Source organism: Bison bison, unplaced genomic scaffold (assembly GCF_000754665.1).
Source record: "Bison bison bison isolate TAMUID 2011002044 unplaced genomic scaffold, Bison_UMD1.0 scf7180017864141, whole genome shotgun sequence".
NCBI classification, from domain to species: Eukaryota; Metazoa; Chordata; class Mammalia; order Artiodactyla; family Bovidae; genus Bison; species Bison bison.
In genome coordinates, this window is record NW_011494713.1 from 5,426,892 (window position 1) to 5,453,766 (window position 26,875).

Below are 26,875 nucleotides of genomic sequence, written 5' to 3' on the forward strand. Positions count from 1 at the left end.
CGACTTCACTTTCACTTTTCACTTTCATGCATTGGAGAAGGAAATGGCAACCCACTCCAGTGTTCTTGCCTGAAGAATCCCAGGGACGGGGGAGCCTGGTGGGCTGCTGTCTATCAGGTCGCACAGAATCAGACACGACTGAAGTGACTTAGCATAGCTGGGTCTTCATGGCTGTGCGAGGGCATTTTCTACTTGCTGTGAGCAGAGGCTTCTCATCGCAATGGTTCCTCTTGCTGTAGAGCACGGGCTCTAGGTACACGGGCTTCAGTAGTTGCAGTGCCTGAGCTCAGAATTTGCAGCTTCCGGGTCCTAGAGCAAGGACTCAGAAGTTGTGGCGTATGGGCCTGGAGGCCCCGAGGCATTTGGGATCTTCCAGGGATCAAACACGTTGCTGGCATTGGCAGGTGGATTCTCAGTCACTAAACCACTAGGGAAGTCCCTGGGCAGTGCTGCTTTGAGTTTACATCTCTTCTTTGCTCAGTAGTTTCCCTTTCTTACTTGGATTAGTGCTTACTTGGAGTTGCTGGAGTTTCCTAAAAACATGGGTGATGGGGTTCATTGGGCTTACCCCATCATCTGCAGATGCACTTGTGTCCCCAGACACCCTGTGTGGAAGCAGGCTATGGAGTCCTCTGGCATCCTTCAGGTACCCAGTGACAGATGGATGAGCCATTCCTGGAGATCTTGAGCTGATGAATGGGGATCCCGCAAGTGAACTGACCAGGCTGTAGAATGATTCTGTATTCCCTTAGATTGCACATCCTGCCCCCGCCCCCTCTTTGTAGCACAAGGCCTCTGTGTTGAAGGCTGAATCATCCAGATCTAGGCTAGATGGTGATGATAGAGTACTAAAGTAATAGGAACATTCTACCCCCATTTCTGCCCTAATAGCTGTGTGTTTTTGGCCAACTCATAGAATATACTGTCCTCAGCTGCAAATGAGTGACTTGGGCTCATATCACTGACATCCCTTCTGGCTTGGGCATCCATGTGACTGTCTCCCAACTACAACTAGGAATGGTCCTCAGTTGAGTTCAGTTCAGTTGCTCAGTCGTCTCCGACTCTTTGCAACCCCATGATAATCACTCATAAGCAATCACTCTCACGCCTTCCACCAATGACCCTTGTCTTGGTGTATTTTCCTATGAAGAAGGACAAGAGGTCATTCTCTCAGTCCCTGACATGGGTATCTATGTGAACAAAGTGTTGAAGCACACTAGATCAGCCAGCCTCAGGTTGCTGGGTGGAATAATAGTAGTTTGTTGCTGGTGTCTTGTGTGCCCAGAACTCTTCTAAGTACTCCAGGGGACTAATTCATTTAAGTTTCACATCAAGCCTTTGAGGTATAACTATGTATCATCCTTATTTTGCAGATGGGAAAAATGTGGCACAGAGAGGTTAAGTAACTTGTCCAAGATTACACAGCAAACAGGAGATGGAGCTAGGAAGCAAAGGAAAACAATCTACTTTACCATCTAGGCTTCAGCCACTACCACCCTAATCTTTTGTTTCCTTCTATCTTCCCAAGTCACCCTAGCTTTGGCTTCACGTTCAGAATCTCCTTCTCTGCCAGCTCTTGTACATGTGTCTTGTTTGAATGTTTTTCGAGATGCTCTCTCTGCTCTCCCCATATCACAGCCGACGAGTGGTGAATATCTTTCTGTCCTCACATGTAATGCACACATCATGAGTTGCACAGGGCTCTTGTCACCTGGGATGGAGAAGCAGCCACTGGCCTCCTTGTACAGAGAGCTCTGACTCTATGTCCCTCCCTGATCACTGCAGCATTCAATTTTAAATGGAGGGGAGCTATCTCTTTACAATATAGAGTTTTTGTCTTTTGTGTGTGATAAAAAAATTTTTATAATTTCAAAGACTAACAAAGATGTTGACTGTCATTCTAAGAGGCCAATAAATGGATACATTTACATTTGGTAGCTTCTGACTTTCATTATTTCATCAAATAATTTATTGCCTTAACTTTTCTTTCTTTTAAAAATTTTTTTAAAATTAATTAATTTCTTTGGCGAGCTGCTGTGCAGCATGTGGGATCTTAGCTCACCAACCAGGGATTGATCCTGAGCCCCCAGCAGTGGAAATATGAAATCTTAACCACTCGACCACCATGGAAGTCCCTTTTGCTTTTCTTAAAAAATTTTTATTTTATACTGGAGCGTAGCTGATTAACAATTTGTGTTAGTTTCAAGTGTACAGCAGAGTGATTCAGTTATATGTATACATGTATGTATTCTTTTTCAAATCCTTTTCCCATTTAGGTTATTACATGTTTTAACTTTCCTTATTTAACAACTGTTTTTTTCCTCTTATTATTATTACATAAGCATTGATGTGTTTGTTGCTGTGTTTAGTCACTAAGTCGTGTCCAACTCTTGGCAACCCCATAGACTGTAGCCTACCAGGCTCCTCTGTCCATGGCATTTCCAAGGCAAGAATACTGGAGTGGGTTGCCATTTCCTTCTCCAGGGGATCTTCCTAATCCAGGGATCAAAGCAGCATCCCCTACATCTCCTGCATTGGCAGGTGGATTCTTAACTGTTGAACCATCAGGGAAGCCCACTACCTATTGTCAAGAGTATTGCCAATCTCCAGGGCTCAGTCATGTCTGACTCTATGCTATCCCATGGACTGTAGCCTGCCAGGCTCTTCTTTCTGTCCATGGGATTCTCCAGGCAAGAATACTGGGGTGGGTTGCCATTCCTTTGCAACCCACCATGGATCGAATCAGCGTCTCTTGTGTCACCTGCATTGGCAGGCAGATTCTTTACCACTAGTGCCACCTGGGAAGCCAGTCTCCAGTGTGGTTGCTCAGTTGTGTCCTCCCGCATTACTCTTTTCCAGTGGTTCTCAATAGGTGGGGCATTATGTTTCCCCTCACCACGGGGCATTTAGACATTTCTGTGGGGATTTTGTGGTTTGTCATTACAACAGAAAATGTGCTAGCAGCATTTGGAGATGAGGTGGTTGATTGTGGAGCCAGTTCTGTAATGCCCAGGAAATCTTTTATATTTTTTAAAAATTTATTTATACATAATCCACACACTCGACATCAGCAGTCCCCAACCTTTTTGGCACCAGGAACTGGTTTTGTGGAGGCAGTTTTTCCACAGTCTGGAGTGGGGGATGGTTTTGGGATGACTCCAGGACATTGCATTTATTGTGCACTTTATTTCTATTATGATTACATCAGCTCCACTTCAGGTCATCCATCAGGCATTAGATCCCAGAGGTTGGGGACCCCTGACTACATCGTCTATTTAAAGTATATAAATTCACAGACTTGTATGACTCCCGCCACAAGTTTAGAACATTTTTATCACCACAAAAAGATTCCCTGTGCTCATCATCAGTCACTTCCCAACCACCCCATCCTCCAGCTCTGGGCAAACACAAAGCTATTTTCTGTGTCTATCAATTTGCCTTTCGTGTACATTTCATATAAACAGAGTCATATACCACGTGGTCCTTTGTGACTGGGTTATTTCCCTTGGCATAATGTTTTCACAGTTCATCCATGTCAAAGCATGTTCATTTCTCTTTATTGCAGAATAATATTTTATTGTATGTATATATATCACATTTTTCCACTGGAGAAGGGGATGGCAACCCACCCCAGAAATCTTGCCTGGAGAATCCCCATAGACAGAGGACCCTGGTGAGATATAGTCCATGGGGTTGCAAAGAGTTGGACGCTACTGAGCAACTAAGCACAGCACAGCACATATCACATTTTTAATCCATTCTTAGACTAGGGAACTTTTGGGTAGTTTCTACCTTTTGGCTATCGTAAAGATCATGTCTGCTATGAACATTTGTGTACAAGTTTTTGTGTGGATACATGGTTTTACTTCTATTGGGCATATACTTAGGAGTAGAATTGCTGGGTTTTTAAAAAAAATTCTATGTTTTATCTAATGAGGAACTATTAGGATACTTTTTAAAGTGGGTCCATCATTTTACATGCCCTCCAGCAGTGCACAAGGACTCTAGTTTCCCCACATTCTAGCCAACACTTGTTATTTTCTGCCTTTTTGACTATTGCTATGACTGAGTGACACACATACAAGGTTGGGGGGGCATCCCTGGTGGCTCAGATGATGAAGAATCCATCTGCAATGCAAGAGACCCGGGTTTGTTCCCTGGGTTTGAAAGATCCCCTGGAGAAGGGAACAACAACCCACTCCAGTATTCTTGCCTGGAGAATGCCATGGACAGAGGAGCCTAGTGGGTTACAATCCATGGGGGTACAAAGAGTCGGACAAGACTGAGCAATGAATACTTCCTCTCATATCAGTGGGTGTAAATTAACACCTCATTGTGGGCTCTGGTTTGCATTTACCTGATGACTAGTGTTGTTAAACTTCTTTTTATGTACTTATTGGCCATTTATATGGTACTCGTTGGAGAAATGTCTATTGTGGTCTTTTGGTCATTTAAAAAATTGACTTTTTTGTCTTTTTGTTGTTGAATTATAAGGCACCTTTATATATTCTAGACACAAGTCCCTTTTTGAATCTATGACTTACCAAATAGTTTCTCCCATCCTGTGGGTTGTTTTTTCACTTTCCAGACAATGTCCTTTAAAGCACAAAAGTTTTTAATTTTGATGATGTGAAGGCAGTCTTTGCACAACAAATTCTCCCACCAGCATGCCAATGGCATGAGCACTGCCAAAGGTCAGACTGAAAGGCAGTTGGTTTATATTGGTCTCAAACCAACAGTCTTAATGCTGACTAAAGTCTTTAAATCCACAGAAGACTCTTCTGTCCTTTCCTCTCCCAAATCTCACTAATTTCCTACTTAAGACTTTGCCTCTATTCCTTGGCAGTGAATAGTTCAAGTTTAAATGAACTTCTTTTCTCCTCTTCATATTTTATTTCTTACTAAACCTTAGATTTTGGATTGACTGAATTCATGTTTACTTGGTAAGTGTCCCAGTATGATCATATTTTAGCTTTTTCAGGACATGTAGTGTATTTGATCACATCTGCACAAAAAGCCCATAGACATGCCAAAACGTGGTGTTTTGTGGGAATAATTAATGCAGCCTTGTTCAGCCTCGTCTACGTCAGTAGGGGGAGCAGGTAGTAAAACTGAGGTCTGAGCCCGGCAGGAGAGGAAAGCTGATGAGAAGAGACAAAGGAAAATTAAAGAAGAGGTAGATGAAGATGGAGGAGATAAGGAAGAAGTGGGAGGCAGGAATGGTTGACTTGAGAGAAACAGAGAAAGAAAAAAGAGAGAAAATGCTTTCAGGCAAGGTTGGTTCTTCTTTAGTCTCCTCTCTTCTTCAGTCCCCCCTCCCTTCCCACAGCTGGGGAAGGACCAGGACACTGTGCCCATCTGAGTCTGCAATTACCTCCAGCACAGCCCAAAGAGGAGACCTGGGTTTTCCCTTGGATGGGTGTCAGAAGACACACAGAATGTGGCTTTCATTCTTATCATCAGTCCTAATCTAGTGCACAAATAACTTAGACCTGAGACATTCTCCTTGTAAGAGTTACCACAGTGTGGCGTGTAGCATGACTGTCATCCTACTGAGGTGGGAATAGAGGAGCTTGGCAGGCTACAGTCCATGGGGTTGTAAAGAATCGGACATGACTTAGTGACCGAGCATGTAGGCATGCACACACGAGGTGCAGTTGGCCTGTGAGTGAGCTGAATTGACTTGTATCTGAACATGAAGGTTTCTTCCCCTGTTATGTCTGTGCTTCAAGTGGGCAGTGTTAGAGTGAACTTTTGTAAATTGGAATTTAATCAGAAAAAATGATACAGATGAACCTATTGGCAAAGCAGAAATAGAGACACAGACGTAGAGAACAAATATATGGACATCAAGAGTGTAAGGAGAGTAGGAGGAATTGGGAGATTGGGATTGACATATATACACTGCTATGTATGAAATAGATACCTAATGAGGACCTACTGTATAGCATAGGGAACTCTACTCAATGCTCTGTGGTGACAAAGAGGGGATAAAAGTATAGTTAATTCACTTTGCTGTACAGCAGAAACACAATATTGTAAAACAAGTGAAAGTGAAAGTCGCTCAGTTGTGTCCAATTCTTTGTGAATTTCTCCAGGCCAGAATACTGGAGCGGGTAGCCTTTCCCTTCTCCAGGGGATCTTCCCAACCCGGGGATCGAACCCAGGTCTCCCACATTGCAGGTGGATTCTTTACCAGCTGAGCCACAAGCAACTAAGTTTCAATTAAACAAAAGTCTATTATATGTGCTTAAATGGAAGGTAGGAGATAAGAAGGTGGGTGGAGTAGAATACCATAGTTCACAGTTTTGTGTGTGTATAAAGCAATCATGACATGATCAAATGCAATCATGCCATAAATTAGCAATCTTCAGTCAACAGAATAAATAAATGAAAAAATTTAAGAGGAGGTAATGAGAGAAGTGTGTTTCTCCTTAACACCTTCACCTCTGTCATGTGCTTTAAGTTCATTAATATAATGATTATTTGACAATATGAAGTGCTCCTGACACAAGCCATCCAACACTCCTGGTGGGTTTGTCGTTACTCTTCTGAGTCTTTCTTTAGACACTTGTTCTTGTGAAATGATGATATGGAAACAGATTCAGCAACCATAATCCCCTAGGAAAAGATTCCTGGCAAAGATGCTGGCATCTCTGTTTGAAAGAAAGTAAGAATGTGGGAAGTCCATCCATGGAAATGTTCCCACAAGAGATTAGTCACTGGATATACATTTTTATATTTGGTTATGTGTAATAATATTTCCCATCAATAAAAATATATATAACTGCTTTTGCTTCTTGTTGCTGCTTTCAAGTTGCATTTCCTGCAATGGAGTCTAATTTAGATGAAGATGTAAACACATCTGTTCAGATCTGTTCAGATAGGCCAGGGTGGAAGGCTGGCGAAGTGACAGTCCGGATGCCTTCCAATGAAGTGCCGTTACTTCCATCTAAGCACTCACTGTATAAACAGCACAGTCACCTTCAGAGATGAACTTGGCAATAATTACATGTCTAAATTCTCCTCCCTGGAGGCAGTGTAAAGCAGTTTTCATCCCTTGAAGGCTGATCTCTTCCTGGTGGCTCACGTCCTTGCATCATAGCTCTGTTGACTCTACAATCGTTGATTAGTGTTCAGAACCATAGCTCCATTTAACAGAGCCGCTTAGAAATCAATCAAGAGCATATTTCCCATTGAATGACACCTACCTTTCCCTGGAACGTAATACTGGTGATGGCTTAGCCTCTCATTTTCTTAAATAGACAACTTTTCATAAAATGTTGTCTGGATCATGGTTTTATAGATAAATACATCTTCACAGCCAGAAAGTAATGCTTCCATTATTATTGCATAGTTCATTGATTAATTTTCTTCTTTAAGTCCAAGTGGAGGGCAGAACTCAGTGGAGAGCTCAATAATTAGGATCCCTAAATTGAATACACCAAACAGCTTTTCAGCACATGGGAGATATGGACTTTGGAGCTCAGCAGTCTTAGGGTAAGAGAGTAGGTCCACAAAAATAAGCGGGACTCCCTCTGAAATCTTCTATTTTCTCATTAGTAAAATCCTTTTAATTGTTAAAAAATACAAGTGTGATTGTGTACTTATGATATGTCATACTAACAGAGGCACAAAATATGTTACTTCACTTTCATCTCTTCATAACATTATTCTGTGACTCTAAGGTTTTCCCCTGGCTCTTGAGCAAATAGTACTGTAGTTAGTAACTCCTGTGCCCTGGAGAACCTAATGTGTGGACCACTATTAGTAGCCCTTATGCGTGCATGCGTGTGCTCAGTCATGTCCAACTCTTTGCCACCCCATGGCCAGGCTTCTCTGTCCATGAAATTTTCCAGGCAAGAATACTGGAGTTGATTGCCATTTCCTACTCCAGGGGATCTCCCTGATCCAGGGATCGAGCCCACGTTTCTTGTGTCTCCTGCACTGGCAGCAGATTCTTTACCACTGGCGCCACTTGTATCCCTTACCTTGACCTCAAATACTTATCCTACCTTCTCCCATAACCTGTTGTAGTAAAATCACAGTGGAGAGGGGAGTGCTGCTGGTGATCCGCACATTTATGCCCCTTTATGAGCCGATGTCCATTTACCCCAAAAACGTATGCTGGGAGATGTAATCTAATCTTTCCTAGCAGATCTTGGTTCCCACTTGCTTCCTGAAGCATCTATGTGATTTTAGTGTTTAAAGAAACATTAAAAAATATGATATGATCTCTAAATAGAAACCAAATACTTTGGTGGTCAACTGAAGAAATACTTTTAGCGTGGAAGGGAAAACTGACTTTTTTTGGATCTATGGAGGGAGAGTTGGAATGTCAGTCTTCCGTGTGACTTGAGATATGAATATGTTTACTCTGTGGGCTACTTAAGCATTTTTCAAGGTTTTTTTTGTTTTTGTTTTTTTTTAATAACCTACCAATCTACAAGTCACTTTTTGCCTTAGACTTCAGAATCTAATCCTCTATAGTGGGTACATTTGGGTCAACTTCCTCTCATTCTCTACTTTCATTTATGCTCTTAACTGCTGATGCAGTTACTCCGTCATATCCAACTCTTTGTGACCCCGTGGACTGTAGCCCACCAGGCTCCTCTGTCCATGCAATTTTCCAGGCAAGAAGATTGGAGTGGGCTGCTATTTCTCCAAGGGATCTTCCCGACCCAGGGACTGAACACACGTCACCTGCGTCTCCTGTACAGGCAGGCGGATTCTTTACCACTGTACCACCTGGGATGCTGCTCAGATAACAAATATTTAAAGAATTATTTTAAATTTTTAGGAAAAATATTAATCCTTTTGCTAATGTTAACCTTTTTATGCTCTGTCCAATCTTAACTTATCCCACAAAAAAACTGTCCTTTGGTGTGTATTATTAGGATAAGGGAGCTATAAAATGCCTGAGTTAGAGGAAACCTAACCCTTTTTTCAATCCCTTAGTATAGTGATTTACTCAGAATCCCACAGCAAAATAGAAGCAGAAGCGTAGGTCTTTTTTTTTGTTGGAGGATCAAAGATTTCTAGTAAAATAAAGATATTAAAAGTAAACTACATTCAGCTGTTGCTATATTAGTTTTTAAAATCAAACTAACTTCACTATCCCATGAAGAGCATCTCACGAAGGACGGGCTGGAACAAATAGCCCTGACTAGGGCATTAAAGTCTAGAAGTAAGGGCAACGTGGAAACAGATCAGCCCTCTCCAAAACTGAAAATGACCCAAGCAGAAGGCCAGCTCTCCAGTGTGTCTGGATTAATGCAGTTTCTCAGAGGGTGTTTGCCTACAGGGGAGGAGCTTCCAGTGGGCAAGCACATGTCTGGCAGGTGCTGTTATCTTTTGCCCTGGGTGTGTTGGCTCAGACAGCGATGGAATGTTGCTATTTTCTTCTTGCCTTCAGGTGACCCATACAATGGGGATATTCACCTTCACAAAGGCTTAACAAAATCTCCTTCCAGAAGCTCTAAAGGTGTGTGTTGTGTGTGTCGGGGTTGGTGGTGGTGGGGGAAGTCCATAATAACCTTTAGCCTTCTCAGAGCTCCCTTGTTGGATGGTTGGAGCAGGGAGAAGAGGATGGATGGCCAAGGAGGAAGGAAAGAACAGTAGAGGGGAGCATTCAGACAGGGCAGGACTGGCTGAAAAGATACCATCAAATACCATCAAAGCCCAACTAGCTCTGATTTCTCTATTCTCTCCTTTCTCTGCCATAGATTCATCATTGCTTTGTTTTCTGAGCTGACAATTTGGCCACAAGGTCAAATCCATAGTCTGACAGTGAAAGGGAATATTTTTGTTTGGGCATCTTTTGGAAATAGGGGGTATATTATTGCCATGTTTCTGCCTCTCCTGTTCATGCTGTTTCTGCTCTCTTTTTATGCAAGATGAAGTGTGTGTAGATTATTTATGTTTTCACTACCGATGTGGACTTGGCATCAGCTAAAATGTTCCCACTAAAGAGGTCATTATAGATAGAGGTTTTTCTGGGACTTCTCTGGTGGTCCAGTGGTTAAGATTCTGGCCTCCAATGCAGGGGGTGTAGGTTCAATCCCTGGTTGGGGAACTAATCCCACATGCTTGTGGCATGGCCCCCCCAAAAAATTTAAATAGGCTGAAATAAGCGTCACATTTTTGCATCACAGACCCATCCAGTCACTCTGTATTATAACTTGAAGTATTTCCCTGACAAGAATGCATGCCTGTTAGATTCAAGTGCAGCTCAGTTCAGTCACTTGGTTGTGTCCAACTCTTTGCAACCCCATGGACTGCAGCACCATAGGCTTCCCTGTCCATCACCAACTCCCATAGCTTGCTCAAACTCATGTCCATTGAATCGGTGATGCCATCCAACCATCTCATCCTCTGTCCCCTTCTCCTCCTGCTGTTAAGTTTTCCCAGCATTAAGATATTTCCCAATGAGTCAATTCTTCACACCAGGTGGCCAGAGTATTGGAGCTTCAGCTTCAGCAACAGTCCTTTTAATGAATATTCAGGACTAATTTCCTTTAGGATTGACTGGCTGGATCTCCTTGCTGTCCAAGGGACTCTCAAGAGTCTTCTCCATTTCAAAAGCATCACTTCTTCGGTGCTCAGCTTTCTTTATAGTTCAACTCTCGCATTCATACATGACTACTGGAAAAACCATAGCTTTGACTAGATGGACCTTTATTAGTAAAGTAATGTCTCTGCTTTTTAATATGCTGTCTGGGTTGGTCATAGCTTTTCCTTCAAGGAGCAAATGTCTTTTAATTTCACGGCTGTAGTCACCATCAGCAGTGGTTTTGGAGCCCAAGAAAATAAAGTCTCTCACTGTTTCCATTGTTTCCCCATCTATTTGCCATGAAGTGATGGGACTGGATGCCATGATCTTCACTTTTTGAATGTTGAGTTTTAAGCCAGCTTTTCCACTCTCCTCTTTCACTTTCATCAAGAGGCTTTTTAGTTCCTCTTTGCTTTCTGCCATAAGGATGGTGTCATCTGCATATCTGAGGTTATTGATTTTTCTCCCGGCAATCTTGATTCCAGCTTGTGCTTTATCCTGTCTGGCATTTTGCATGATGTACTCTGCATAGAAGCTAAATAACAGGGTGACAATATACAGCCTTTAGGCTGGAGGTGCTCCTTCCCCAAATTGAAACCAGTCTGTTGTTCCATGTCCAGTTCTAACTATTGCTTCTTGACCTGCATACAGATTTCTCAGGAGGCAGGTAAGGTGATCTGGTATTCCCAACTCTTGAAGAATTTTCCACAGTTTGTTGTGATCCACACAGGCAAAGGCTTCGGCTTAGTCAATGATGTTTTTCTGGATTCTCCCGATTTTTTTGTTGATGTTGTCAATTTGATGTCTGGTTCCTCTGCCTTTTCTAAATCCAGCTTGACATCTGGAAGTTCATGATTCAAGTATTGCTGAAGCCTGGCTTGGAGAATTTTGAGCATCACTTCGCTAGCGTGTGAGATGAGTGCAACTGTGCAGTAGTTTGAGAATTCTTTGGCATTGCCTTTCTTTGGGATTGGAATGAAAATGGACATTTTCCAGTCCTGTGGCTACTGTTGAGTTTTCCAAATTTGCTGTCATATTGAGTGCAGCACTTTCACAACATCATCTTTTAGGATTTGAAATAGCCCAGCTGTAATTCCATCATCTCCACTAGCTTTGTTCCAGTGGTGCTTCCTAAGGCCCACTTGACTTTGCATTCCAGGATGCAGAGATTAGATTCTAAGTCCCATCTTAAATGATTTAAAGTTATTTAAAAGTTTTTTTAAAGTTATTAAGAACCTTAAAGTTATATTCCAAGTCCCATCTTAAATGATTTTATGCAACATTCAGCCAATAATTCCTTTTTATTCTATTGGTATTATTTTCTTTTTAAGGAAAGAACAAAAAGCCCTCAAAAAATCATTTTACTCTACAAAAACAATGTGAGGGCACATTGATTTTTACCCTCTGCCATCAAGATAAATTTATCCATATCCTGACTATAAGCCATTTAAAAATTGTGGTTCAGTCAGCCTGAAGATTAGAAATGCCTGATGTAAGCAAATTGCTTTTTTTTTTTTTTTAATACTTAGATTTATATTTACCAAAGTGATATTGTAGCCTGCCAGCTTCTCTGTCCATGGAATTCTCCAGGCAAGAATACTGGAGTGGGTTGCCATTCCCTTCTCCAGGGTATCTTCCCAACCTAGGGATCAAACCCAGGTTTTCTGCACTGCAGGCAGATTCTTTACAATCTGAGCCAGCAGGTAAGTCCAATATATGTACATGCTGCTGCTGCTAAGTCGCTTCAGTCATGTCTGACTCTGTGTGACCCCATAGACAGCCTCCTACCAGGCTCCTCTGTCCCTGGGATTCTCCAGGCAAGAACACTGGAGTGGGTTTCCATTTCCTTCTCCAATGCATGAAAGTGAAAATTGAAAGTGAAGTAGTTCAGTCGTGTCTGACTCTTAGTGACCCCATGGACTTCAGCCTACCAGGCTCCTCCGTCCATGGGATTTTCCAGGCAAGAGTACTGGAGTGGGGTGCCATTGCCTTCTCCATATATGTACATACTCTCAGTCAAATAGTGGTATAATGTTTCTAATGACAAATAGCTTTTTATCACAGATTTTTAATTCCTAGAGGCAACCACTGTACATTCTTTTCTTCTCTTGCTATTTACTTTGATTATTCTACATAGATACTTATACTACTATTTCTTGACTTTTTGGTTTTGTATCTTATCCATAATACTTGGTGACTTCTTACTATGAAAGCCAAGGTTTTAACATTCTTATTTGGTCTTACATATGTATCCTAACAGAATTCTCTCTCTTTTTTTGGTTATATTCCTACCATATACATGCAATCTTGGAACTATGCAAACAAATATTGTTCCCTGATGAGCCAAGTAGTTTTTTATGTTTGCATTTCTGTGTCAACATTTTATTTTCCGAAATAAATTTCATCGATGTTTCTTTTCTGGGGCTTCATTAGAATATCTTGTGGTTTGCACATCAAAATAGCCATCAATCCAGTTTGCCATACAATCAAACTAATCCCCCACCATCCCTCCTGGAAGCCCCTATGCTTGTTTCTAATCTGGACCAGGTTGGCACTCTCAGCCAATGCCCAGCTCTCATCTGGGGAACACCATTTACAATTCCCCTGGAGATTCCCTGTGCCCCTCCCCTGCACTGGATCACTTATTTTCTCTATCTCTTGTCTTATTATATAAGGCAATGTTTGCTACTATAACAAATGTACCTCAAAAATTATCGGTTTAAAGTAATAGAATTTATTTTGTCTAAAGCCAAATGTAAGTGTTTCGTGAATCTTTCATTAAAGAGAACTCTTTGTTCTGCAATTCTGTTATCCTTTAAGGTCTTGATAGATTTTGCTTCCAACCTGTAGGCAGAGAAAAGAGGATTGCCTGTAAGAGGTTTTGTTTCTTTGGCTCAAACCCTGTCATGTACCTGCATCTAATGGCAAGCAAGGCTGAGAAATATAGTCTGTGTCCAGGAGAAAGAAGTGGTGGTGAAGAAGCAGTATATGAATAGATATCAGTTGACATATTTGCCAGAATTGAAGAAAGATGTGAATCTTGAAATTGAAAATGTTTGGAATTCTCAATCCTACACAAGATGAAAATAAACCCACACTGAGACTCATTATAGTGAAAATAAAGGTCATTTTTATTAATTTTATGACTCACAGCTTCCTTTTTCTTTTTTCCACGCTGGTATTTAATTTTGGCTCATGACTCAGTTGCCTATAATACATCCTCATGTGATTTTTCTTTTCTTTTAAGAGTGGTATCCTTTATATAACTTGAAGTCTGAAAATGACAGCTGCCATTATATATAAGTGGCCACTTGATTGAGGAAATCTTTTCTGTTCTCAAATCTATAGACCAGTGGTTCTCTACAGGGGGTGAGTACCCTTCCCCTAACCCTGAGGATACCTGATAACGTTTGGAGACGGTTTGGGTTGTTGTAACTAGGGGGCAATGTTGCTGACATTACAGCTGATAGAGGCCAGGTGTGATGCTAAACATACCAAGGTGCCCAGGACACCTGTCCCCATTGACTCTAAAAGCCCATAGTGTTGAAGTCAAGAAACCTTTCTCTAAACATTGGCCTCAGTGCTGCCACTGTTTCATGACAATTAACAATGAGATGTCTGAGGCCCATCTGGCTTTAAAAAAATTGTAGGGGTGTCGATAGAACTTGTGAGACTTTAAAAAGTTCAAATGTAACAGAATTTAATGAGGCTAAGTGTGGGCTTCATGGCAGCTCAGCAGTAAAGAATCTCCCGGCCAATGCAGAAGACATTGGTTTGATTCCTGGGTTGGGAAGATCTCCTGGAGGAGGAAATAGCAACCCACTTGGGTATTCTTGCCTGAAAAATTCTATGGACAGAGGAGCCTGAGGGGACTACAGTTCACGTGGTTGCAAAGAGTTGGACACATCTGAGCGGCTAAGCACAGCACAGCACATAGCTGATTCACATTGTTGTACAGCAGGAACTAACACAATGTAGTATAGCAGTTACACTCCAATTAAAAAATATTTTTGCATCTATAAATATAAGCAACATTTGTGTATAATTTACTTTTCTATAATTGTCCAGTTTGGGTTTAGAACTACCTTATCAATTATCTCATAAGATTAGTCGAATAGATATTTATCTTTTTCTTGTATCTGAAGCAGTTTAATAGGAGATAGATTATTTATATGTTCTTTGAAGGTTTGGATAAAATAGTTTATGAGCCCATCTGAGCCTGATGTCTGGTGGGTGGCTGGGTATGGAGGAGGCTTGAGCAATGATTGAATTCTTTAAATGGTTCTTGATTTACTCATGTTTCCAATCTATCACTGAGTTAATTTAAATTTTTTATATTTCAAAGAAGATCCATTCCATGTAAACTTTAATACTTCATGGTTTCCCTTTATTCTCAGTATTTCTAGCTATGATCTCTTTTTCTTTCCTGGTATATTTTTGTGTCTTTTCTGTGTTTTTCTTGACTAGTCTTGTCTATTTTATTAGTTTGCTTTTTAAAGTATTGATTTATAATTTTGGTGAATGTCCTGCAAGGTGAATCCCCTGTAGATTTCATGCTGTCAGACCAGGTGGGTCACTATCTGGGTTTCCACCTGTCATCACCAGGGTGTGGGATGAATTCCACAGCATTGCTAGAAGGCACAGATTCAGGAACAGGATTCACTAGGAAAACTTACAGAGCTTAAGGGGAATCAACAGGAGAAAAGGCAGGGGTTCCCCTCCATCGACCAGAGACACCTGTGGATGAGCAGCTGCTGGCTTGCAGTGAGGGTCTTCCTCTTCAGTGCACAGACCTTCTCCAGCCACTTGGCTTCCCCTGCCATCATCAGCTGAAAGAATGGAAGCAGCATGTTGGTGGGGAAACAAACAGGATAATGGATGTCAGGCTGCCTGGATTTGGGGCCACTCTGTCAGCAGTTCTAGCTGCCTGGCACCTGGAAACCTTGTTATTTACCCCCTCATGGAGGGCCATGAGAAAGCCATTAGTTCCCAAGGAAACTGAGTTCACATGCAGACTCCATCTGGCTATAGCTAGCTCATTTCCAGACAGTTCAGCGTGAGCGCTCAGGTCACTCCATCTGCCTGCTCTCTCTGTCTCTGCTTGAGATGCATTGTAATCACCCCCTTGCGTTTGGATCATGTCAATATCTCCTTGCAATTGGGTGGGATTTTGCTATGTGTATTTCAAGATTATGTGCATGATCACAAAAATGTATATTATCTTTTTGATGGTGTGCTCCTCTTTTGTTACCTAATGTCCTTCTTTATTGCTTTAAATATTTTTCAGGGAATTTTAAAAAGCAAACTTTTTGGAATACCTGCTATTTAGTAGCCATCAGACTGCAGCCATTCCCTACAATAACCTCTGAGGAAATTTAGGACAAGGAAACACAGGATACTGGCTCCAGGTAGGTGAGATGCATATGAAAGGAAGGATTTCACTGAGCCCAATCTCTTGTGTCTTCCCATACACAGAGAAGCACTATATTCCTTAACTTGAGATGTCTGGTTTTCCGTCGCAGTGACAGTGTCAGTTTCTCAGTTGTGTCTGACTCTTTGCGACCCAATGGATGGTAGCTTGACAGGCTCCTCTGTCCATGGGGTTTTCCAGACAAGAATACTGCAGTGGGTAGCCATTCCCTTCTCCAGGGGATCTTCCCAATCCAGGGATTGAACCTGGGTCTCCTGAATTGAAGGCAGATTCTTTACCATCTGAGCCACTGGATTATAATATAACTCTATGTTGCTCAAAATTTTCAACCTTTGGTGATTGGAGCCCTTTCAGCTGGCCCTGTGTCCCTTTGACAAACCACGATCAATGTAGGCTTTTGTTTGTTTTAACACATCATTTTCTGCCATTACAAGATGCTCTGGACTTATCATAGATATTTTCTGCTATCGCCACAAAATTAGTCTTTTCGAAGAATCCTGGCTCCTTTTATTGGAGAAGCTTAGAAACCAAAATCTGGATGCTATACCGAGTGTCATTCCTTCCAGGTCCTTCTAGACCAAGAAAATATATGTGTGCATTAGCCATAAATGTGTACACTATAATACACACATAAATAAATATTTCTATATGCAGCCATCTGTATATTAAGCTAAATGTGAGTTAAGCTAAACATGAGTTCTTACTGATGTCACCAACTTTGATCCATTATCACATAGGTCATTCTAGCCTTTTTTTAAAATAACAGTTTTTCTTTAACTAGGTTTTTTTTGTTTTTTTAGTATTTACTTATTTGGCTGTGCTGGGTCTTAGCTACAGCATGCGAACTCTTAGTTGTGGCATGTGAATTCTTAGTTGTCGCATTTTTGATCTAGTTCCCAGATCAGGGATCAAACCCAGGCCCCTTGCATTGGGAACATGTAGTGGTAGCCACTGGACCACCAGGGAAGTCCCTTTTCTAGCCTTTTATTCTAGCCTGTCTCTAACCTTCTCGTCCAACAGTGAGAAAGCCACCTTTGACCAACTGTCGTTCATTTATTCAATTGTTCGATTCTGGTATACATGCATAGCAGTGGTGGAGGTACTAACCCTACCCCTGTGCGAAACTACTTGGCCAACTAGGCTGCAGTGCTCCTGTGCACTTTCTTTTACCTCTAGTCTTATGAAATACACTCATTTTCAGTCACTTAAATCAGTACTTCTTCCCCTGCCCCTTTCAGAGAGGTTGTTTTGTATATTTGTAATGTAGTTAGATTGTTTTGTCATATTCTGTACTCTTTCCTTCCTATGAATGTTTCGGAAATCAACTTCATCGAGCTATGATCTCTGTACAATAAACTATATCAGTTTAAAATGAAATTCAATGAACTCTGACAAACACACACACTCAGGACACCACTGCCACAATTAAGACAGGATATACCTATTACCCTCAAAAGCCACCCTTGCCTTTGCCATATGCCCTTTCTTCACATCTGGTCCCAGACATCTGTATATGCTTTTTTGTCTCTATATGTCAGATTACATTTTTTAAAAATCATTTTGAGATTCCTTCATGGTTTTGTGTAATTAATATTTATTTATCCTTTTTTGCCTGTTGAGGAATATTTGGTTAGGTTCAAGTTTTTAGCTATTGTGAATGAACACATCCGTTATGAATATTTATACATAAGCATTTCTATGAAAATATTTGCTTTCTCTTGGGTGAGTAACTTGAAGTAGAATGTCTGGGTCATATGGTAGGTGTGGGTTTAACTTTAAGAAAAGTCCAAACTCTTTTCCAAATTGGCCAGACCATTTTTATTCCCACTGGTGGTGTATGAAGGTTGTCACATTTTCTTCTCTCACTCTGACTTGCATACCTCTTATAAGGACTCCTGTGATTACATTGGACCCACTGGGATAATCCTGAATATTCTCCCCATCTTGAGATCTCAATTATGTCTGAAAAATCCCTTTTGCTGTTGAAGATAACATTCATATATGGACTAGGATGTGAACATCTTTCAGGGGCCATTTCAGAACAGTCTCAAAGAATTTGTGGCCATATTTTATCACTCACGTCATAATTTCTAAGAGCAATTTCTAATTTCACAGGGACTGGTACTGCTAGAACTCAGCATGGAAGTGTGAAGCATAGTCAGAGATGAGTTTTGAAAGGTTAATTGGGTGATTCAATCATGTAGAGAATTCTCTGCCAATGTGATATTCTGGGCTTTTACTTAAAGTAAGTCAGGAGGAAATTGGAGGATTTTTGAGAAGGCTAAAAACATCATCTGACAGAATGTAACAAACTCACTCTGGCTATTGTGTCAAGAGTAGACTATAGAAGGACAAAGTTGGATGTAGCAGATGAGTTAGGAATTTTTTTTTTTTTTTCCAGTCCAAGCAAGTATGAAGGGGGCTTAGGTCAGGGTAGAAGCTGTAGTGATGGTAAGAGGTAGCTAATGTTGGGATATGATTTGAAGGTAAGCTCAAAGATCTGTTCCTGAACTGGATATGGTATGTGAGGAAAAGAAAGGAAGTAAGGAAAACTCCAACTTTGTTTTTTAAAAATTAATTAATTTATTTATTTTTGGCTGTGCTGGGTCTTAATTGCTGAGAGTAGGCTTTCTCTACTTGTGGTTAGTGGGGCTACTCTTTGCTGCTGTGCACAGGCTCTTGGCATTCAGGCTTTGGTAGTTGTGGCACTCGAGCTCAGTAGTTGTGGCTCATGGGCTTAGGTGCCTCATGGGCATGTGGAATCTTTCCAGAGCAGGGATCAAATCTGTGTTCCCTGCATTGGCAGGCAGATTCTTAACCATTGGACCACCAGGGAAGTCCTCCAAGTTGTTTTTGGCTAGGGCCATTAGGAGGATGCAGTTATAATCTATGAGATGGGGAAAGCTACTGGTAGTTTAGAGGGGAAAGATTAGACTTCAGTTTTGTCCATGTTAAGTTCAGATGCCTATTCTATAATTTTATAGTAAGTTTGGGGAAGTAGTTGGGTATAGTGAAGAGTCTGGGGAAGAAGTCTGGACTGAGGATAGAAATTTTGAAGTCGGCAGCATATAGGTCATACCCACCTCTGCTCAGTCACTCAGTTATGTCCTACTCTTTGCAGCCCCATGGACTGTAGCCCAACAGGCTCCTCTGTCCATGGGATTTTCCCAGAAGGAATACTTGAGTGAGTTGTCATTTCCTCCTCCAGGGATCTTCCTGATCCAGGGATCAAACTCAGGTATCCTGCATCTCCTGCATTGGCAGATGGATTCTTTTACCACTGAGTCACCTGGGAGGCCCCATATAGGTCATGAGAGTAGATGAAATCATCAAAACAATGAGTATACAGAGATGATGACCAAGACTGGTTTCTAGAATTCTGCAACATGGAAAGTTCAGGGAGATTAGAAGGACTCAGAAAAAAAAAAAAAAAGGCTCAGAATTCATGACTATTGAAGTAGAAGGAAATCAGGAGAGTGTATTGCCTTGGAAACCAAGAGAAGAAAGTGAAAGGGCTGGAAGTGATGAACTCTGTCAAATAAGGTGCAGATTGAGAATTGATTACTGAATGTAGAAATGTGAAGGTCATCCATGAACTTGATAACAGCATTTTTGATAGAGTTGCATGGAGTGCAATAATATGATGAGAATAGTTACAAGAGAGAAAGGAAAAAGAAGCATTGGAGATAGCAGTCACTTTTAAGGTGTTAAGCTCTAAAAGAAGGTGATAAATAGAATGGTACCCAAAGGGTGAAGGAAAGAGAAAGTAGAGTGATTTTTAAGATAGGAGACCAAATAGAAGTTTGGAGTAGATCCAGAGAAGGATTCATATAGAAGGGAACATCATGGCAAAGAAAGAAGGAATGACTGCTGGAAAGCTCCTTGAGAGGGCCAAAGGGATGGTCCTAGGTTGGTCTTAGCTAGGAGCTAGGGCTCCAAAATCACTGCAGATGGTGACTGCAGCCATGAAATTAAAAGACGCTTACTCCTTGGGAGGAAAGTTATGACCAACCCAGACAGCATATTAAAAAGCAGAGACATTACTTTGCCAACAAAGGTCTGTCTAGTCAAGGCTATGGTTTTTCCAATGGTCATGAATGGATGTGAGAGTTGGACTATAAAGAAAGCTGAGTGCTGAAGAATTGATGCTTTTGAACTGTGGTGTTGGAGAAGACTCTTGAGAGTCCCTTGGACTGCAAGGATATCCAACCAGTCCATCCTAAAGGGAATCAGTCCTGGGTGTTCATTGGAAGGACTGATGTTGAAGCTGAAACTCCCATACTTTGGCCACCTGATGTGAAGAGCTGACTCATTTTAAAAGACCCTGAAGCTGGGAAAGATTGAGGGCAGGAGGAGAAGGGGATGACAGAGGATGAGATGGTTGGATGGCATCACCGACTCAACGAACGTGGGTTTGGGTGGACTCCAGGAATTGGTGATGGACAGGGAGGCCTGGCGTGCTGCGGTTCATGGGGTCACAAAGAGTTAGACATGACTAAGTGACTGAACTGAACTGTGGTCCCACCTAATTCCACAGGATTGGTTCCAGAGAAGAGCAGATAGAACTTCCACCATCGATCTATCCATTTTGATCTTGTCAGCTCAGAAAAGCCAGTTATGGATTAAGAAAAGCCATAACATTAAGGCAGCAATCCTTTGCTTATAGGAAATCCAGCCTCTTATTTTAGAAAATCTCTCTAGAACCTAAAGAATTGAAGTGACTTGTTTATATTTAACCCATGATTTTATGGCTTCATCGTTTCCATTTTATTCTTAAATTTTTAATGAGTTCTGTAAAACATTTTATAAAAGAGCTGATTTGAGAAACAATAATTAGCATAATTAAAAAGGCTAGTTTCTTAAGTAGGAACTTTATTAGGGAAATAAAGCTCCATTTTGTTCTCAGTCTGTCACTGAGAGAATTAAATTCTATCCCCTTCCTCAAACCTGTGAATTGCATTTCACTAAGAACAATCAAAAAAGCTCTTTTTAGTAAAGGTATCTAGATACTCGGTCACTCAGGTGTGTCTGACTCTTTGAGACCCTTTGGACTGTAGCCCGCTCGGCTCCTCTGTCCATGGAATTCTCCCCATAAGATACTGGAGTGCATTGCCATTTCCTTCTCCAGGGGCTCTTCCTGACTCAGGGGTCAAACCCGCATCTCCCGTTGACAGGCAGATTGTTTACCACTGAGCACCTGGAAAGCCCAAAACTATCTAGAAAAAACTCAAATAAATACTAGAAAGCTGTAAAGATGGTTTTACTCTAAAAGCCCAAATTCCTCCAAATTTCTGTTAATAACAAACAATTCTCAGAGACTGCTTGGGTTCAGCTAGGAACAACATACAGTTTCAGCACTTTTTATCTCCCTTAGGATAATCTCTGGAATTAAATGCAGTGGCAGGACAAACATTTCTTGTAGTTACTTAAGCAAGAACTTTGAGGGCTGGCTAGTCCCTCCATAGACATGAACGTCCATAGCAGAACAATGCACAATAACCAGTAGGTGGAAACAACCAAATGTCATCAAGGGTGAATGGATAAACCAAACACGTTACATACACACAATGGAATCTTATTCATCCATAAAAAGGAATTACTAGATTTTAAAGGATTTACACTATAACTGAGATGAACTCTGAAAACTTTATGATAAGTAAAAGAAGCCAGACATCAAAGACTTTTATTGATTGCTTCCATTTATATGAAATATCCAGAATAGGTAAATCCATAGAGACAGGAATCAGGCTGGTGGTTGCTCAAGGGCTGGCGTGAGAAGAGAATTCAAAGTGATTGCTAATAGGTACAGAGTTTTTTTGTGGGGTGATGAAAATGTTTTAAAATTAGCAAGAGGTGGTGGTTGCATTGTGAAAGTATTAAATGCTACTGAATTGTGGACTTTAAAATGATGAATTTTGTTATGTGACTTTCACCTCAATTAAAAAACTTAATATGGGAAAAAAACTTTCAGTGGCTCCTCATTGTATTTATTTTTTTTTAAACTTCTTAAAAATTTTACTTGTTTATGACAAGCTGAGACAGCACATTAAAAAGCAGAGGTATTACTTTACCAACAAAAGTCCATATAATCAAAGCTATGATTTTTCCAGTAGTCATGTATGGATATGAGAGTTGGACCATAAAGAAGGCTGAATGCTAAAGAATTGATGCTTTTGAATAATGGTGTTAGAGAAGACTCTTAAGATTCCCTTGAACTGCAAGGAGATCAAACCAGTCAATTCTAAAGGAAAGCAGTCCTGAATATTCATTGGAAGGAATGATGCTGAAGCTGAAGCTTCAATACTTTGGCCACCTGATGCGAGGAGCCAACTCATTGGAAAAGACCCTGATGCTGGGAAAGATTGAAGGCAGGAGGAGAAGGGGGTGACAGAGGATTAGATGGTTGGGTGGCATCATCGACACAATGTCACATGAGTTTGAGCAAACTCTGGGGAATAGTGAAGGACAGGGAAGCCTGGTATGTTGCAGTCCATGGGGTTGCAAAGAGTCGGGCTTAGCAACTAAGAAACAAAACATTTTTATATTTGGCTATGCTGGATCTTTGTTGCTGCGCAGGCTGCTCTCTAGTTGTGGTGAGCCGGCTTCTCATTGCAGTGGCTTCTCTTGTTGTGGAGCATAGGCTCCAGGCACATGGGCTTCAGTAGTTGCAACTCCCAGACTCTAGAGCACAAGTTCAACAGTTGTGGCACACAGGCTTAGTTGTTCCGAGGTATGTGGGATCTTCCTGGATCAGAGATGGAACCTGTGTCTCCGGTATTGGAAGGCTAACTCTTAACCACTGAACCACCAGGGAAGTCTCTAAATAGGCACTTTAAAATGAGAATGAGGGAGTGGGGAGAAGTGATGGGGGGAGGAGGCTTAGGCAGTCAAGCAACTGAAGTTACAAAAAGTGGTTAAGAGGGTTGGCCAGCATGAATTTGATTAGGGAGTGTCAGGCTGCTACTTTCCCTTAGAGACTGGAAAGCAGAGCCCCACTCCTTTTTGAGAACTCCGTTTCAAAGGAAGGGCTTTCAGGTCCTTGAGACTGCCCTGGGTTATAGGAGATGTATGTACATCTCAAAGGGACAGTGGAAGGATATACAGTTGTAAGCCTTTAAAATAAATCCTTTAAGAAAGGCAGGAAGTCAGTACATTGTTTTGGCAGCCTTGAGCTTTTCTGACCTGATGCTAGATCAGCATGGGGGATCTTAGTTCCCTGACCAGGGATTGAACCCACTCTCCCTGCATTGGCAGCACAGAGTTTTAACCACTGGACCACCAGGGAGGTCTACCCTACATAGTTCTTTTTGATCCATATAATATTATATTCTTATCTTGGTTAACATATCTCTTTCCCCTATTGGAGCTTCTAGAAGGTAGAAATGTTGCTTCATTTTTTATTTTGATTCTCGATCTTCATTCAGTTTCTGGCATATATTAGGTAAATAGCTAATGTGAGATGAGGGTTTCCCAGGTGGCTCAGTGTAAAGAATCTGTTTGCAATGCAGGAGATGCAGGTGACTTGGGTTCTGTCCATGGTTTGGGATAGGAAATGATAACCCACTCCAGTATTCTTGCCTGGAAAATCCCACGGACAGAGGAGCCTGGTAGGCTACAGTCCATAGGGTCACAATGAGTTGGAGTAAATGAGCACGCATGCACACAGTGTTAGATGAATGAATTAAAAAATGAAAAGTAGATAGATGGATAAAGTCATACTGTTCATTTGTGGGGCTAGAAGCCAGATTTCTTATGCAAAGCCCAGATTCCTTGACATAAACAAGCCTAACTGATGGCTCCTCACAAGGCAAGACCCAGGAAAATTTGTAACATACAAGGAAGGTATGTTGGAGTTTAAAAAAAACAAAAACAAGTACAAGATAACACGTAGACTACCTAGTTAAAAACATCTTTGCCATAGTAAGTATTAGTTTTTCTTAGACAACTCCAATGTAAATTTTTGTGCACCTATATACTAATACATGTTTTTGAATTTTAATTTTTGTGTATATTTAACATACAACTTTCTATTTACCTCTTTCAACTGGAAATTAAAACTTTAATTAAAAAAGCTAGCCACATGTTGTATTTTCTGTACTTAGAAATACAGTCAACATATATCAAACTGAAAAGCTTCTGCGCAGCAAAGGAAACCATTAACAAAATGAAAAGGTAAATTATAGAAAGGGAGAAAATATTTGCAAATCATATATATGAGAAAGGATTAATATCCAAAATATATCAAAAACTTATACAACTCAAAAATTATAATGGATAGTATCATTAAAGCCAGGTCAAAAATATATTCTCAAAAAATAATAAACAAAGATTCTTTATTATTAATAAGATGTCTTTAGTTGAGCTTTTGTTCAGGTGAAACTGTAAATAGCTAAATAAGTTTGATGAAACGGAAACACTTGGTTCTGTGATGGTGTGTGGTGTGAGAGTTTCTACTTGTCAAATGTGTATTAAAAGTAATAAAATTTCAGAAAAAAGAAAATATCCCCAAACAATCCGATTAAAAAATGGTCAGAGGGACAGAATTAAATATTTCTCCAAAGAGAAATACAAATGTCTAACATGTACATGAAAATGTATTCAACACCACTAATCACCAGGGAAATGCAAATCAAAGCCATCCTGAGATAGCGCCTCTGCAGTCTCTTCTTCTTCCCCTCACTGTGCATGCCTGGCTTTCTCTTCTTCTCTGGTTTGATTCACAGGATACTGTGTGCCCATGCTTAGTTGCTCAGTTGTGTCTGGCTCTTTGCAACCCCAAGGACTGTAGCCCAAAAGGCTCCTCTGTCCATGGGATTCTCCAGGCAAGAATCCTGGAGTGGGTAGCCATTCCCTTCTTCAAGATATCTTCCCGACCCAGAACTGAACTTGGGTCTCCTGCATTGCAAGCAGATTCTTTACCACCTGAACCACCAGGGAAGCTCATTTCCAAGCAAAGACATGAATAAAATAAGAAATGAGCAGTTCAAAGATCTGGGGCAAGGGCTTATGGATAGAGGAAACAAAGAACCCAAAGGAGGGAGTAAGATGGAGCTCACAGTGGCAACACCAAGGCCAAAATGCAGAAGATAGAGAGGCAGGATGGTGGGAAAGGAAGGTGAGGAGGCTGCAGGGGCCAGGTAATTTATAGCTTTGTGGTTTTAACTAAGCTGTAAGGTAACTGACTGACTCACAGGGAGAATCTAGGATTTTTGTCATAAGTGTGAAAGCCATTGGGAAGTAGAGAGTCTTGAATAGGGAAGAGGTGTCTGATTAAGGTTTTGAAAAAAAAAAAAGAAGCATCCTGGATAGACCAAAGTAGGACAAGAGTGGACAAAGAAAGATAAATCAGAAGATGATTGGAGAATTCTGGATAAGAGATGATAGTTGGTTGGAGTGAGAATCTTGCCAGTTGAGTATGAGAAAGGGTTGTCAAATATGGAATGTATTTTGAAGGAACAGTCTTAAAGATTTGCTGACCTCCATTTGAACAGGGGACAAATACTACAAATCTGCAATAATTAAGCTGGTGTGTTCCTAGCGTACAGTAATTAGTCAGATCAGGGGAAGGAGTATACAGTCCCCAAAGAGAGCCACTTGTGAGAGAGTTTTGCAAATCATAACGAGGAACTAATCAGTGAGAAAGGGTAGATTATTTAAAAATGGTGCTGAGAAAACTGACTTAGAGTTTTCAAAACAAAATGATACCTCCCATTGCCTTGTGGATGCCAGCACATATACTAGATAGATTAAATAATTCAGTCAACATAAAAACATGAAGTCATAAGGAATTAATGTCAGAACCACATTTGGGTTCTTGATTAGGAAGGAGGAACTTATTCAGCATAAAAGCAAAGGCAGAAACCACCGGGAAGAATTGATAGAAATGGGAAGCTCTTGTGTGTCACAAAAAACTAAGAGCCAAGTGACAGACAAAACCTAGTCACCGCATGTGATGAAGGGTTACCATCAATGATACACAGAAGAATGCTTTTCATTGTAAGGAAGAGACAAACATTCAGTGTAAAAAATGGGCAAGAGACTTTCTGCTGTAAAAATGTAAAATTTGCTGAAGTTCAAACTGGCTTAAACTCTAAGGTAACTGACTGACTCACACAACTGAAAGTCTAGAGGGAGGGTGAACTTTAGGGTTGGTTGATCTAAGACCCAAAACAGAGAATTTAGATTTTTGTCCCCCCCTTATTTTCTATTCTGGCAACATGTCAGTTCCCATGTAAGTCTGGTTTCCAGGGGTTCAGAAGGGCTGCTGATTATGATCATAGATACATGTCTCATTCCTAGTCATGTGGCTCTTCCTTCTCTCTCAATGCACTTTTAAATTATGTAACATTTTGAATATATGTTAATAAATAACATGTATAATGTATATGCAGGTCATGCAGGGTTATTAAATAGAAAAACCCAAGGTAAGAACTGCAAATTTACCAATATCTTGAAATCTTACATTATCAGTATGTCCTTCACAAAGCCCTTGTCTTCTTCTTTTTTTTTTTTATTCTGTATTTTTAAAATTTATATTGGTCTTAGTTATGGCAGACAGGATCTTTAGTTGAGGCATGTGGGCTCTAGTTCCCTGACCAGAGATCAAACCTGGGCCCCCTGCATTGAGAAGGCAGCAACTCAGCCACTGGACCACCAAGGAAGTCTCCATGTCTTCTTTTTTCTGAGGAATATACTGCCTTGATATTTAGTTTATCATTTCCTGGCTATTTACTTATTTTAACTGCTGCTGCTGCTGCTGCTAAGTCGCTTCAGTCGTGTCCGACTCTGTGCGACCCCATAGACGGCAGCTACATACTTATTTTAACTACTACATGAATTCATATATTCATATGCTAAATAAGATATAACTCAGATGTGTTTGTTCTTGAGTG